The sequence below is a fragment of the Sceloporus occidentalis genome, unplaced genomic scaffold (assembly GCF_023333645.1).
Source record: "Sceloporus occidentalis isolate IW3139 unplaced genomic scaffold, rSceOcc1.0.p SCAF_4, whole genome shotgun sequence".
NCBI classification, from domain to species: domain Eukaryota; kingdom Metazoa; phylum Chordata; class Lepidosauria; order Squamata; family Phrynosomatidae; genus Sceloporus; species Sceloporus occidentalis.
Genome location: NW_028316984.1, coordinates 15,782,011 through 15,798,249, shown reverse-complemented (window position 1 = coordinate 15,798,249; position 16,239 = coordinate 15,782,011).

Here is a 16,239-nt window from a genome sequence, read left to right as displayed (position 1 = left end):
GACAATGCTTTAGAAGCATAGGGTACTTCTGGGACAAATGAACATGTGAGCTTTATTATCATTAAAGCGAAATCATTCTGCAGAGAATTACAGGAGGAAGATGAAAACACACACAAGTATTAGCTGGATTAAATATTTTAAAGGAAGAATTTGATCTCCTGCGCCCTGTCTTTGTTCCATTTTGTCTCTTCATTGTCCAGAGCCCCTGCAATATGTATAAATAAATACATCTCCTGTGATTAATTAGGTGTTCTCATTAGAAAACACTGGAATCCAAGTGCGCATGTTTCATTCTCCACACTGTTTCTTACCAGCAACTGTCTTTAAAATAAGATGGGCCATACTCATCAGTTTAGTGATCATTCTTGGTTTGCTGGCACAGAGTAATAAAACTGGGTTTTATTTTTCCAGAACTGAGTTGTTATGGTCTTCTCTGCTCTGCTCTAATGTGTTCTGTATACTAGTGGGTATTGTTTTACCTTCCAAACCTGATTTAAAACCAGATATTCCTGTTGTGCTCTTTTCACATGTTACATTAATGTTTATTACTGAACCAAGACTTTTGTTTGCTCGTCACTATCTAATATCTGTAATTCTCTCTTGCGGTGATATATTCTTCATTTGGGCCTGAAATTCTGGTTCTTGGCTTTACTGAGATTATTTCTGGCTAGATGTTTTGTAGATGTCAGTCACACTGTGTATGGGAGCAGGACTGGACAGCTGCAGACTCTTAAAAAGCCATACTGTTATATAAAGCTGTGATGAACTAGCACATTGAATGATAGGTACTTTCTGGGGAATTCATATCCAAAAATCATATAACTCAGTTGGAAAGGGTACGTAAAAATAATGCAATAAAGAAGTGAGAAGTAACTCACTGTTGAATAGACTATGCAACTTCATAAATGCTAAGAGGTTGTCTTTCTTTCTTTCTCTCTCTTGTTCATTAAGAATTTGAGAAACTGGTTATTCAGTGAAGGAATAAGTTCAAGAGGCAAAGTTATTTTGCTTGGTTATCAGCTAAAGTTTTCTTAACTGGAAAGAAAGTAGTTGGGTAGTGGATAGGTTTGCCCAGGAAAGTGGTAATGTTGGGGGTTTCCGGATGTTAATGGCCTACAACTCCTGCAAGTCCTAACCAGTATTGTCAACAGTGAGGAATTATGGGAATTGCAGTTCAAAAACATCTGGAGGCCCACCATAACCCATTCTTGTAGCAACATCCCCCTTGTATATCAGATGGGTTATTCTAGAGATTTCTTCCATTGCTAGATATTGAAATAAGCCTATCCATCCTTGAAATCCGTTCTAATTCTAAACTGGGAAACCTTTGAGTGCTGAGGCACAGATCTGTGGAAAGCAGCAAGTTGGGTAAATTATTATTATTATTATTATTATTATTATTATTATTTCCCACCTCTCCCTGTGGATTGAGGTGGGATTACAACCAAGATAAAAGTACAATGACAAAAAGGAACATAATAATATATATATTCACCCCTAACCCTCCCACCGTTAATGCTAACATTCAATAACAGTTAAAATTACACCAGCAATATAGCTTAAAATAAGCAGGATGGAGTGGCAGATTGAGGATAGATGGGAATATCTTCCTCTCTTCTTTCTTTGGGAGGTCACTCTGGGAAGCCCCCCCCCCCCCCCGGAAGAGATCCGTCTTGATAGCCTTTTTAAAAGCGTCTAGAGTGGTGATGAGCCAGATCTCTCTAAATTGAAATGTATGTTTGTAATTGCACATTCTGAACACTATTTGTCTTATGCTGCAAAACAAAACAGTTGGTAGATGCTTCTTTTTGCAGTTTGAAACTAAAATCAGAAATAAATAATCTAAGCCAAGTCCATTTAAAAAAAAAAACCAACCCACAAAACTGACCCATTGTTCTTTACTTTCTTTTGTTTCATGAACACATGGTCCTTGTCATTCTATATATACCCTGTCATTTAGTTCAGAATGTGGATTTGTGGGATTTTCTCCCTGCATGTCACTCTGTGGTGCTGAGAAGAGTCTGTTGCAAGGGGGGAGGAGGAAAAACACATGTGTGCATATGGGTTATCATTCTACCCTTTGTTTGGCACTATGGGAACTAAGATTTGGGTCTGGCAAAAACATTTGTGCCAAATTGCTAATGCAATCTGGGAAGAGGATGCATTCGGTCCTCTGGAGCAGCCAATGCACATAGAGCACCTTGCAGACTTGGTGGTCATTGAAGGAACTGAAGAAATGGGTATGAAGATAACTATGCCCACAAGTGGTTTGTGCTCCTGCCCATCCAGTGTTCCATTCTTCATTTGACTGGAGCAAATGTCATTCTGTCTTCTAGGAAGACTACCCCAGCATTATAAGGTGTGAAACTTTGTGTCTCCAAATATTTAAATTATGTTTAAAGAGCTGAGTTCACACCAGAGTTATGTTCTATGGCCCTTCCCAGATTCTGACACTGTTGTTAAATATTAATTATATGTTTTGGTCTTTTGGGGTTATCTTCAATTTTTTAAAAAAACTTTACACAGTATTTTCTTTTTTACATAACATTTCCACTTTTTTTGCTTGGCTTAATAAAGTGTCTCATAAAGATATTAATGCAACACAAAGAATTTTGGAATTCTTTGAAGAATATTCACCTTCTCTTTCCATTATTGAAATACACACCTTCCTCTATCCATTGACTGTTTCTTTTCTTAACCTGAAAATGTGAGCAAACTACTGCCTCACTTCCTTGCCCTTTGTTTGATTCACTTTATCCTTATTCTCATTTGTTTCCCACTTTTCTATGTTCTCAAGGCAGCTCAAATGCCCTTTATACAATTTTATTGAGCAATGAAGCTCGGTCTTCACTGCTGTGCTCTGTAGTTCAATTCCTGCATTTGTGTCCTTGTATGATGATGTCTGAAATAGCTGAGAATTATGTAACTGCCGTAAAATCTCTTGTTGCATAATGTTAGTTCAATATGCAATAAACCAATGCCATTTTAGAAGAAATTTTGCCAGGTCTACTTGTCCATTTTTCTGTGGAACCATATTGATCCTTTAGTCCATGCTTATAACTTTCATAACCACTCCTCCATTATAGGATGATATCTTCCCCCAATTCCAAGGAAATCTAGTGTTATAAAGTCCAAATTAATAAAGTACAGCTTATTAAGAATTTTCCCTTCCCTTAAAATAATTGTTAATTCAGAGAGGTGGCACTGCATATCTTGTTGGACTTCAACTCCCATCAACCTCAGCCAGCATGGCCAATGGCTAAGAGTGATGGTAGTTGCAGTCCAATGACATCTAGAAGCCCATAGGTTCCCCAGACATGTGTTAATAAAGTATAAAAATAGTCAGAACCAAGCTGTTATATTCATGGTAGGAAATGCTACATCATGTGTAAAATACATCTCCAGATGGTTGGTAATAATTGTTGTCAGATGGCAGAGATCAATTTTGATCATTGTTTTGTTTCTGTTCCTATTTAACAACTGTAGTTTATTTATTTTATGTTATTCTATGTTATCTTACTTTATATATTTTTTCTATTATTTATATTATATTTTTTCATTATTTTTATACTGGTCAATGACCGAAATAAATTATTGATTGATTGAAAGTATAAAATACCAGCTGTATTGTGCCATGTGGTGTAAGATCTGCACTGATATGGCTTGAAACTTTAAAAAGGGCAGCCTGAACATAAAATAAAAAGGTGTGGACCTCCCAAAAATGCACCAAACAGAACGTTGCTGGAACTTATGAAAAAGACAAAGTAATTGGCTGTTGAGTATCCTGTTGAGTATTCACGAACCTATGCATGCCGTACTTTAGTATAGGGGAAATGTCGTGGTGACTAGGCTTCAAATCCCCGCTCAGCCATGCAAACCCACTGGTCGACCTTGGGCAAGTCACATCCTCTCAGCTTCAGAGGGTGACAATGGCAAACCCCCTCTGAAAAAACGTGCCAAGAACCCCCCCCCCCCATGATAGGTTCGTCTTAGGGTTGCCATGAGTCGAAAATGACTAGAAGGCACACAACAACAAAAGGGACTATGAAAGTCCCACAATCGCTACTTACCAGGAATCAGTCACAGAGGTCTGCCTCGTTGTCAGTCGAGAAGCAGTTGACTGACATTCCCAAACTGTTCTAGATCATCAGCCTTCTGAAAATGAAACTGAGAGAAGGAAGGCCTTTTGCCTCATATTGGGGAAAGGGCAGGATATGAATTAAATTGAATTAATAAATGGAGAAATAAAATGCCCTTTTCCCTCAAGCAGCACCGCTTGTTGGGTATAACCTGCTCCATTTCCACCAGTTTCCTTATGTCAGGAATAAAATTAATTTTCTGTTTGCCATTTTTAGAATATCTTCTGTTTGTCCTGAAAGTTTGAAAGTGTTATGTAAATGCGAACAGCTCTTCCCAGGGCTTCTAAGACTCTCCACTGGCTTTAATTATCTGCTTTTGTCATGCTTCACTGACATTGAGCAACTTGCTCAAACCCATTACATGAGCATTGATTCTTCTGTTTCCTCCCCTGTGATTTTTTCTTTCTCCTTTACTTACAGCTCCTTTCCTGTGATCTGTTGCTCCACTGGTGTTTCCAAGGTTTGGAGAACAGGTATACATCAGTTAACAAAGTAGATGTGTTTCTGGCCATGCTTTCTTTAACAGAAAATTGGTACAAGGAGCAGAAATAACATGGGAAAAGAAGGGATTTTCTTGTTGCTGTTGTGTGCCTTCAAGTCATTTCTTACCTATGGTGACCCTAAGGCAACCCTATCACAGGGATTTCTTGACAAAATTAATGCAGCATTAATGCAGTTTGACAATGCTTTAACTACCCTGGCTCAATGCTACAGAATCCTGGGATTTGTAGTTTTGTGAGATATTGACCCTTCTCTGTCAGAGAGCTCTGGTGCCACAACAAACTAGAAATCCAAGGATTCCACAGGATGTGTTTCAGCACAAACTTTAAGGGAACTATCCAAGGTGCTCAACTTCTTCGGAAATGAAATGCTCTTCAATTTGCATTTGCCATGACAGTTAAAGTGGTGTCAAACTACATTATTTCTGCAGTGTGGCAGCTGCCAAGATTTGTTCAGAGGCAGGGTTATCGTGGCCTTCCTCTGAGGCTGAGAGAGTGTGATTTGCCCAAGGTCATCCAATGAGTTTCCGTAGCAGAGGGGAAATGCAAACTCTAGTCTCCAGAGTTGTAGTCCAATATTCAAAGCACATGACTATGCCATGCCTGCGCTCCATAAAATGGAAAGGCAGATCTACATGATTCTGCAGATTTTTTATTCAAAACTAATAATGTGCACATATGAAATAAAAGAAAGAATTTTGGAATTCTTTGAAGAATGTTCACTTTCTTTTTCCATTATTGAAATACGCACCTTAGGCAGGTTTTGCATAAGTAAACATTTTAAATCTCTCAGAGACCACTTCAAGGCTTCTTCCAAACTGCATTCAGAAATCCACTTTTCTTATGATGTCCACAATTGGTAGCCAAACTTATAGATCTATGCTTTTTAAAATATGTTGTGGCTAGCTGGTGGAGCAAACTTATCTGGTGTCTCAATATTTCACTGGTTTCTATTCAGACATGTTCAGTGAGGGATTCTCGAGGCAATTGCTCTTTACCTTGCCTGTTGTAGGTAGGCACAGACTGTTGCAATGGGATCAGCTAGACTACAATTCTGCTCTCTCTCAGTTCAGGCTTTATTGCACTGTTTATTGCAGACATGCTGCAGCAACCCAATAGCAAAAGTCTGTATTTTTCTAGTCCTCCATCACTATATCATTGCCAATGCTGCAAAGAGACTTCAGACTAGACAGAGAATGAGGAGTAAAGTGGCATGAACATAACTTTCAGAGGTTTTGTTATCTGAGGTATCCCTGTGCATCAAGGGTGAAGAGCTATGTGTTGTTGAACTACAACAACCCTCATTCCTGACCTTTGGTTACACTATCTGGAGTTATGGATGGCTCAGCATGTCATTTCAATGTGGTTTTGACAAAAAAGAATAAACATTTAGCAAATGTCTTCATATGCAAGAAGGAAAGAACTTAATAAAAAAGAAAAAAGAAAACTGACCAATTTTTATGTCCAGGCCCAAAGCTTTAGATGCGCAACTCTTAAAAGTCTAGTTTTGTCCCCATTCCCACTTACAAATAAATTGGTGTGTGGTCTGAATTGTTGGATCGATTTGACAGTGGAGCATGGTTCCCACTACATTTGCCCTGATCGCATTTTTTCCCTCTAAAATAATCCACTTGTGGTTTCCATTCATAAATGAATTGATTCAAAATGATTTGGTTCCAGCTCATTGAAGAGGAAATTTGAATCGATTCTGATCCACATGTGGTTCTCACTTGCACAGATTCAATTTATCAAAAAAGAAACAGAAAAAAACAAAATCAAAAAGGTGTGGGCTAAATGGGTTTAGCGCATGGACCCCTCTCAGAATTGCTTCAGCCATTAAGTGGGAACCAGGGTTGGTCGAACCGGTTCAAACCGATTCACGATCTGATTTAAAAGGTAGTGGGAATGAGGCCTTTGACTCCCTGTGTATTCAGCCGTCTTTGTGATGCTGTATTAGGATTGCCATCTCTTTCTTCTAGAAGACTCATAATAAGCAACTCCAAGGCAAAAAGGTATAACATGGTTCTCTTCATGTTGTGCTGTAGAATAATTGCGTTGAACTTGGGCAGTGCAACTGGGAGAGCATTTTCTTTCAGAATAAGTTGAGCACCTTGGATAGTTCCTTTAAAGTTTGTACTAAAACCCAGTTTGTTTTCCATTAGAAGCCACTAGCTCCAACTGCAAGGTATGTGCCGAGATGGCTCTGATATGAAATTAATTCTTTTCACATGTGAGTGGCCTCATACTAAATTCACTCTCGTCTGCTCCAAAAGCACTAATAAATTAATCAGAATGATTTATTTATTAATTTGAGATTAAAAATGAATTTAGTAGAAAAGAGAGAGAGAGAGATTAATCAGATATTTTAATAAGACTTGCCATTATGCTCAGGCTGGAAATCCGCAGCAGGATAAACATGTTCCATGCTAAAGATGAATCCCTTTCTCACTGCAATTATCTACACATGCCCCACTATGGAAGATGCACATATACGCTTCTAACAGATGCAGTTCAAAATTTTGACAAAACTTCTGGATGTTGAATGTGAACATTCAGACATGTCAGGATTTGACTGCACACTCAGCCATGGAAACCCACTGGGTGATCTTGAATGAGCCACATACTCTCAGCCCCAGAAAATCCCATGGTGGGTTCCTCTTAGGATCCCCTTAAGTTGAAAATGACTTGAAGGCACATAGCAACAACAAGCACTATATGGTGCTATGCAGTGAACCCCAACCTGATCCCTCTCATTCGCCACTTACCAGGAAACAGCCCCTAGAATCAATGGAGGGTCTCTGCTCCACTGTCATTTAGGAAACAGCTGGCTGCCATTTTCACCCCTTTCTGTGAGTGATCTCTGGTGGAAAGAAGGTTTGTTGCCTATGCTAATCTGCCAGAGAAAGCTTTTCCATTATTGGAGAAAAGAGAAATGGTTGTATTCACGCAATATGCAGAGAATATCAATTTCACTGAAATGTGTCTAATATCTTTATTTGGGTAATTAATCAATTTGCTGAAGCACAGCTAATGAAAAACCTGGTAATTGCTTTGTAGCCTAATATGAATATCATGCAACCGATTCATAGGCATTAAATAAATGCTGTAAAACCATAAACCTGTGTGCCTGCTTCTTGGTATATGCTTGTGCACACGTGTATATTGTCTTCTCCGGTCCTCTTAGCAATTTTTTGTATGCATCACTTTCTTGCATTGCAAATTCATGTGATTGTGAGTCTATTGATAGGACTCAAGAGACAACAGTGGAGGCACTGAGAAATAAGTGAAGATACGCTATGGTAGTTCAGATGAGCCACGAAGTTTGCATAAGTACAAAAAAATTAATAAGGTTGAATTCTTTCCCCTCTCTGCACAACCATTCTAATGTGGAGTGAGCATGCCCAGTGGCCTCTCTAAACTGTGAAATGCTGAGTGTCCACTGGAAATGCAAATTGGAGGTATAAAGATGGTCCACCTGGAACACTTCTAGCTAAGATAGCCAAGGTGCAGCCCTTGAATTCTTTAGATTTCATGAGCAACAATTTTTCTGCCCCCACTAATGTGTGCTGCATCTCCTGTAAGCCTCTAGGAGAGGCATATTCATTTTTCAAAGAGAGCCCCTTGCAATTTCAAATATTTAAAATTGCTTTTCAAAGCCAAAAGTGCACTTCTGGCTACTCCTAGGTTGTGATGGGAGGGGTTTTTGAATGTCTATTGGCCTTTAGAAGGTTCTGATGGCATAAAATTGCCCACAGACCTACTGAAATTGCCCACCTCTGCCTTATGCAATGCAGCATCCTGAAGGAAGATAGATTCATCTAAAATCCTGTAGAGAAGTATTCCTGTTAGCCAGGGGAATGATATACACAGAAACGTTTTGTTGCAGGTACCACCTATGTTATAAAAATGTGTGTTTCCACACATTCTTTGTCTATATGATAATGTTCAGCCAAGAGGTACTGGCTGGAAGATTTAGCCTGGAGTCACAGTGATCCATAAAGAAGTTGGTGCTTATTCAAAGGGCAGAGACAAGGAGGTTAGTCAGCCAGGTTAGTCAAGTACATGATTTATTACAGAGCAAATGTAAGTGTAACATTTAATTTACATTGGTCTAAGACCATAAAGAATGCTAGAAGTCAAGCAGCAGGGAAAAACAAGTGGAAGATAAGTGGAGAGAGGGAGAGTATATTATCATGGATCCCAGAATAAGGAGGTGAAGGGGCACAACCCCTTCCTGAGACTAATCAAGGATGGAGAGGCCCTCTGAAATGATCAGACCGAATTAGATCACCAAGGCTCCTATGTAGTTGACCAACCTTAGGAATAAACACTATGAAGTGTATTAGTATTTTGCTACTCCTTTCATAGTACTCAGATTGTTACCACCTCCAGTTGGATGATGATGGTGAAGATGACAATGACAATAATTATTATGATTATTGTTTTAATGCAATACATTGTGTTTTCGTTGCTTTGTAAAAAAAAAAACATACCTGGAAATATTCAAGATCAAGAATGATTTGTCTGCCAATGTTGAACTCCCCCACTACCACTTAAAAATAATTCTGGGTTCCATGAACAAAACTGCTACAGAAGACCATAGGAGGGAAATAGTAAACCAAATAGAAAAGAGGGTAGCAAAAAATGGATTGAGAAGAAGACTCACAATGGAAGTCAAACTAGGAGACAGATTTTTAGAAGAGATGCTTCCTCTGGAGGAGTCAAAACTCTGGTTTTCTTGAACGGCACTGCAGCAAGGAAATACATGGCTGAGAGCCTCCTTAGTGTTTGTGTAGGAAAAATTTATGCTGGCATAACTACACTGCAATATTGGATCTTGCAGTTGAGCAACTGACCATGCATGTTTGCGTGTGTGTGTCCCTTCAAGTCACCAGTCGATTTATGGTGACCCAACGAATTTCATAGGGTTTTTCTTAGGCAAGGAATCCTTAGTGGGTTTTTTGCCAGTTCCTTCCTCTGCAATGCAACCTATAACAACCAGTATTTCTTCATGGCCTCCCATCCAAGTACTAACGAGGTCTGACCTTGCCTAGGTTCCAAGATCAGATGGGATCTTATGCCTTTAGGGCATTTAGGCCATGCAATGAAATGCACAGCCATGCAAACTTGGCATCAGCTGCACCTGAGGGGCCAGATGTGGCCAGAGTAACACTTGCCTTGATTAAATCCCAGTAGGATTACTATAACAGACTCTACATGGGGCTGCCTTTGGAAACTATTCAGTGGATGCAGATTGCTGCAGCCCCCCTGCTAACCATGACTGGTTACAGGGGAAACATCACTCATTAGATGAACAGCTTCATTTATCTGTTTCTGAGTACAAATCAATGTACTGGTTATGACCTTTGAAGACCTTGATCCAGACTATCTGGAAGGCTATGGGGCAGAACAGACCACCCCTTTCAGTGCTGGATCGGGGCCGCAGCAACTACATGTGGTGGCTCCGATCTGGCTTTTCCGCGGCACAAAAAAGAGCTGCAAAAAGTGGGTCCTTTTTGCGCTGTGGAAAGGATGCCATAGCTGCCAGCACCATGGCTTTTGGGTGCTCCTTTAGCCCTGGGTCATCTGGTTGCAGCTCCAGAAGAGCTCCGTGATGCCACCCGCCATGTGGTAGGGTGCATGGTGTCACACCAGCATGGGGGGGGGAGTTGGGCCATGCATCATGCAGATGCCATGCCCCCACTCCACCCCAATGCTGGCCTTTATCATCGGTTTGTCAAGGCTGTAAGTCTCCCTGTATGAGCCTGACCAAGTTTTAAGACTTCCAGGGGAAGGCTTTCTTTTGGTCCCACCACCACCACAAGCCTGTCTGGTGGGGACATAGGAGAAAGCTTTGTAAGTCACTGTTCCTTAGCTGTGGAAATCCGACCCAAGAGAGGTTCAGTTGGCCCCATATTTGTTCTCTTTCTGTCAGCCTTTTTATTCAGTAAGGTCATTGGTCCCTGCGGCAGAAGGGGCTTTTAACGGGGCTGTATTTTTACCTTTTTAAATGACGTTTTCAATGTATTTTAAATTGTTTTAAATAGAATAGCTTGTTTGTTTTTTAATTTTTGTACAAACAGATGTTTTAAGCTGTACCTAGGTTTGACCTGTATGTAAGCCGCCCTTGGCCTTGTGCAAGGAGAAAGGTAGGATATAAAGTCAATCAATCAATCAATCAATCAATCAATCAATCAATCTCCTGTTGGACATTAGTCAATCCAGCTCCTCAGCCATTACTAAGGAAGACACTCCTGGGCCTCACCCCTAGGCTGGTGAAATAGCACAGGGTTAGCAGAACCCTGAATAAACTTCAGGGTTCAACTGTTCATGTAAAGGCATGTCCACCAGCATAAAGAGGATTTTGTTGATAAGACTGAAGTTTAAGCAAAACAAATGCCTTTTAAAATGTCAATAGCTGTTTCAGGCTATTTGTTTAGGCCAATTGCCTTAAGGGTTGCCAAGGGATATCGCTCCAAAAAGCCAAGCTAGTCAAACTCTTAGTGTGCCCTAACTAAGGAGAAAGGTAAAGGAAAACAATAGAAGGGGCAGTTCACATTAACCTCTGATTGTCTTCTAAAACCTATTGTCTGTATGGGAAGGAATTTGGAGACAGATCTTGTTAAATATGTGTAGGGTAATAAAGGACAATAGTGAAAAAGGAAACTTCTCAGTTCCCACTAGCAGTATTTTCAGTTGGGCCTTATGATGAATTAGTGGGTTGGGAAAATAAGAACCTATTCTATGAATCATAGAATCATGGAATCATAGAGTTTGATTTTTTCCCCTAACCACACCTACTGTTTGATCACTAATACAGAAAATATTTGGGAAGAGCTTAAGAGACATAACAGACTTTGCTGGTAATATTGAGAGCAGGTTATTGTATGGAACTGGATGGCTGCACAGCTCAGAAAGGAAAGAATATGAAGGTATTTGTGTTTGCTCAAGGTGGTGAGCTGTAACTTAGTAGCCTATGGAGAATGGCAACCAAATGGTACACTCCTCCATATGTTTTAAGGTAACAGTTCTGACTGCAAGTGGAAAATTCCTTCCCTGCAGTGAGAGATCTGCCATTAACCCCATAGCCCAAAACTCCTTGTCTGAGGATGTCTCAAATTACTGTTTCCTTGAGTTGATTTTAATGGGAGATGCCAAAGCCTACTTCTCACATGGCAATGAGGTGGGGTGTCTAATACTACTCAAAAGAATCTAAGAAGAAAACTGCTGGACCAGACCAGAGGGCCACCTCTTCCTGTTTTCTTCAGTTGCCCATCAGATGCCAACATGGGAAGCCCTCTATTTCCTTTCTCATTTGGAATGTGCCTCACTGAAGAACCATCCTGGTAGTCAAAAATCTGGCCTTCTGCAGCCTTCTTTGGATTTAATTTCTCCTGATTTAATTTCTCATTTGTTTGTTCCTAATTTCTATAAGTAACACTAATTAACAAATTTCAGTTCAAATGAGAATATATTTACCAGCAAAACACATGCAGCTGGTTTCTCCACTGCAGAGGTGCATGTTCTTACTCTAAGTGTGTAGCTACAGGAACATTGGACTGACCATGGTCAATTATCAAGGATGACAAGGAAGGTACTGTTGCAGATCAAAGCCCATGATAGATGCTGTGTACAAAGAATAAACATAACAGGACAAGTGGAAGGCTAGGATATCAAAGGCCTCAAAGAAATCAGTACCATCTGCCAGGTAAAATTATGAGAATCCAGTTAATGAATGGCAGTTATTTATAACTAGCAGAAGTACCTGGCTTTTGAAGTTTAGGATATCCTTTAGTTTGATACACCAAAGGCACGAACAAAAATCACATTGCTGTCAGAACAGGAGATATTTTGTTCATTCCATCTAAGTAAATCCATATCTTCTGAGACACCAAAGCATGCCATTGTATACCCCTGCATGCCTTCAGTGAATGGTTCCTGCCCACATTATGCTTGTGAAGATGGGCTCCCTCATAGAAATGATGGGGTAGTAGACCTATAATTCTATTCCTCAGACTCCTCCTATTCAAAATATCAAATGAAATCATTTATGCTGATTATTATTATTATTATTACCCCGCTCTTCAGCCAAGGCTATCAGAGCGGCTTACAATTTGTAAATTAGACATTTCCCTGCCCTCAGGCTTACAATCTAAAAAAGACAAGACACAAAAGGAAAAGGGAATGGCAGTAGGGAAGGGGAAAATTAGGAATACCTTATACCTACTGACTGATGATGAAACTGAGGTATTCAAACACAGACAGATGGAAATAAATCGAAGTTAATTAAATCATTTCAAAAAGAAACCACACCAACCACCATTAAAATGCCCTCACTTAGGGTCACCTTAGAATGCTTTAGTGTTTAAGTTGTCTGTTACAGACTGCCAAAATAAAGCTGCTTCGGGTCTCTTTGAAGGTATGCTGTTTAAATGATGCATGCATCCGAAGAATCCGGAAGCTGCACCAAAGCTGCACTCCAGTGCTTAGGAATGGAGTGTGGCTTTGGCGCAACCTCCGGACTCTTAGGACCCATGCATAATTTAAATAGCATACCTCCAAAGAGACTCAAAGCAGCTTTATTTTGGCAGTCTGTAACAGACAGTGTCATGTGCTTGGAGCTATGGTCAAAATTCAAAATTCGAAGTCAAAATTCATGATGTGAAGTGAGAAGAGGCCTAGTCCTTAGTTCCAGTCTAATATCATCATTGCAGCACAGTTGTCTGCTCAAGCATGGATGGGACACATGAGATAGTCATGTCCACCACCTTCTGAAGTTAAACCAACTGTTAAACAACTCTTACCACAAGAATGTTCTTCTTCTTAATGTTTAGAAATAGCAATATTTGTTATTCTTAGAAGTGAGGTGATGGGCAGAGGCATCCCATAGCCTGAACAGGGAAGGGGGATACTTCAACCCCAGATTCAGTAATGACTGGTATGCTAATTATTAAAAGCAGTTTGAGTAATGGTTACTTGCTATTCCTAAGCCATTGCTTTGGAATAGTCATATGGAATTGATTTTTTAAAACAAACAAACAGATAGAAGTAATTAAAACATTGCTAAGCTGCATAAATACCCTAAAGGCACCAGATCCCATCTGATATTGGAAGCTAAGCAGGCTTGTTACCTAAATTGCAGAGGATCCCAAGAAGGCACGCAAGGCTATGGTAATGGAAACCTGGGGTCTCAGCCTTTGTATAACAGTTCCAAGCCCAGAGATCTCCAGAGGCAGTTATCCAAATTAATTTAGTTTTTTTAAAAAAGGAGTTCACACACACAAGAACACTCTTCCATACACACACACACACAGACACACACACACACAAACACACACACATACGAACTAAAGAATGCAAAGGTGGTAGATAATAGTGAGTTGTCGGGTATCTATGAGGTAATTACCAATTTGAAATGTAGCTCCAATTGCAAGGTTACCAGAATGAGGATGGCTTGGTATCTATCTGAGATGCATGGAGTGGCTGGCTACAGAGGTGTCTAGCTGAAATTTAACAGAGCTTCTGTCTGGCTTCAAACTACACTGATTTGCTAGGGTTTGGTCACATGTATTTATAGCAAGAATTGTGTCCCGAGGACAGTGTTTCAAGAGTTGGAAACTTAGTGACTTACCCAGGAGAGAAGAGTGGAGTGCAATATGTAAAAACATCCAGACAATCAGTGTGACTGTCCTCAGACAAAAAGAGACAGAAGGAAATTCCCTTTATCTGCTGTATGCAAACTATCTTCAATTCAGCTCACCACCACCACTCCTTTAGTGTAGGGAGAGAGAGAGAGAGATGATGCTGTGTTTTTGAAGACAAGATGTTACCCAGGGAAGAGAGGGGGAGGAGTGCAGACAATTCCTGAAGTGATCTCATTTTTATATTTCCTGCTTGCATTCTCATTACTTTGAGAACCAGCTTGGTGCCATGCACGTAACGGGGGGGGGGGGGGGTGTTGTGGGGTCTGGACCCCCCTCCTTTCATTAGATACAATGAATGGTGTGCGCCGCTGCGCCCAAGCCTCATTATAATGGTGGCACTTAGTCTGGACACCCCCTTCCCAAAATTCTGGTTATGTTCCTGCTGGTGCTGTGGTTTGAATGTTGGAGCAGGACGCTGAAACACCAGGATTCACATCCCTCAGTCAGGGAAACTCATTGAGTGACCCTGGACAAGTCCCACTCTCTCAGCCTTAGAGTAAGGCAATTGTACACCTCCTCTAAAAAAATCTTGCAAAGAGAACCCTGGGATAGGGTCGCCATGACTTGAAGGTAAAAAAAATAAACAATTGTGTTTTTTTAAAACAGGTTTTGAGAATCCAGTTAGCTATTCTCTCAGCTTTGCTTTTCAGCTTCAAAATGATGATAAAACGGCAGAGAGTGATCCCCTTCAAAGCCCCAAAGGGGATTTGTGGCCTCCCAGTATTGCTGGACAGTTATTTTTCGAACAATTAGAGCTACTGATACCCCTTGTCTAATGTACCCTTTACTGGTAAGTGGAAAAATCTGTCAGTTTTGCTTTCTCCCTCTTCAGATTTTTTAAAAAAACCTTTCTATTTTAAACATAAAGAAACTTGATGAATTTTTTTTCCCAAAAAGATTGGAAATTAACCCCCCCCACACACACACACACACTATAAACCAGCAAAATCCAATAGGTAGAGTTATACCCAGCAGAGAGAGTACCATGTGCCACCGGGCCGTCATAAAGATGGGAAAGATGGAAAGTCTCTCAGGGAGTAAAAGGAGGTGGCAATCCTAATTCTCCATGAATGTGGTTGAACATCCAGGAATTCAAAATCACTCAAGGAACTTGGGGATGATATTTTTAAAATCTGCCAGTTCCAGCTTCTTTCATATTGTGGTGGCTTCCATGTCAATCATGTGGTGAATCTGTTCTGAGGATTATTAATTCCAACACTAAAGGACCTTTCCAAGGTGGTACAGCTGTTTTGGGGATAGAGTTCAGCACTTTTGCTAGTTAATTTAAAGCACTTACAGTATATGACAGAGAAGATCCACTTCTTTTATTGACACGGAATCCCTCAGGACCCTCAGGTTCAACTGTTGATAATCAATTTATTTCCATCCAAAATATGAACAAGTTTTCAAATTTTTGGTAAAGTCTTATTAAAAAAAATTACATCTGCAAACCCCCCCCCCCCCCAAAAAAAAAAGATTTCTACTGTGAAAGTCAGGTGATTTTAATGCCTTTACCAGCAAACAGATAATCATCCCAAAGGACATTACATTTATGAGTTTCAGCCTCTTGGAGTGCCAGAGCATCACTTTGTCACTGTTCAGTTATGAATGGCTTTATCACATCACAGTATTCCTTCATCTTGAAAATAATTTTCTAGGCACTGCTCTGTACACACAACAGAGGATGACGTGCACACTTTGAAGGAGGATTTAATTCTTTATTATCTCCCATCCTGCCCATTTCCTCAAGGCAGTACTTGAAACCAAAGAAGACCTCAAACCACAGGGATCCATCTTAAGAAACCCTTTACTGCTTCATCAGCCTCTCTAACTCTGCAGTTAGCAAAAGCTGGTAGTCAGCTCTGGCAGAAATGTGATCTCTTACTAAACCTCTCT